Genomic DNA, 955 nt, shown 5'->3' with positions numbered 1-955 from the left:
GGTGAGGCGATGGCGGCGGTGAGGCGGTGGTGGCGGTGCCGCAGGGAGTTGCAGGGCTCCGCCGGCGTTTTGCCGAAGGCGCAGGGAAGGAAGGGAGGGGAACACTGTGTTGGCGGTGCAGGACTCGGGGTTTGGGAGCGGTGTTTGTCAGCGGGGCGCTGTGTGGGCGGGAGCGAGAAGCGGCTCCTCGGGCTGACCAGGCTCCGGGCTTGTGGCCGCAGAGGGGAGGCCCGTGGTACGACATGTTCGGTGTCCACCGGCTTCTTGTGTCGAGATGTGGGCTCACAAGACGGTCTTAAGACTGGAAAGGTTAAATACTTCTTAGCAACAGAATTAAAGCTTTACTGTTGTGTGTCTCGCCTCGATCACCGTGGTGTGGGAGCACCTCAGTGTATTTATACCCAATGTCCTTGCGAGTTCGTAGGAAGAGATTTGCCTTATGTCACACAAGAGACCTGTCTAAAATCGCAAAACAAGTTTCTGAGGTCCCAGGTTAGCATTGTAAACTAATTACCGGATGTGATTTTTCAGCTGCTGAGAAGAAAATCTTTTAAAAGATGACCTTCGAGGTCGATGGATAAAATGACAATGAATAAAGGAAAAGTTACATTCATGATATTTCCACTAAAGATATCTGCAGTAAATGTTGGCCTCATTAACTCGATAAAAATAGTAAACTGCATATAAAAAATAGTCTCTTGAACCATCAAACAGTGTTTTCCTGTTTCCTTCAGCGTTTGAATGCTGTATGTAACTACAGAAGACATAAGAGTTTCAGACAGGTTTGATTTTTCAAGTAGATAGTATCCCTTTAATGCCAAAGAATTGGACCTTTCATTAAGCTCTGCAGTGTGAACAAGAGGCACGTATATAGAGGAGAGGATGGTAAGGAACTGTAGCTTCTGAGGGGAAACATAAAAAGAACAGCCTAAAAGAATATCGTTAGCACCCAGGA

Source organism: Athene cunicularia (genome assembly GCF_003259725.1).
Source record: "Athene cunicularia isolate RWA chromosome 2 unlocalized genomic scaffold, athCun1 chr2_part2, whole genome shotgun sequence".
In the NCBI taxonomy this organism is placed as follows: Eukaryota; Metazoa; Chordata; class Aves; order Strigiformes; family Strigidae; genus Athene; species Athene cunicularia.
Note: the sequence above shows the minus strand (reverse complement) of the source record.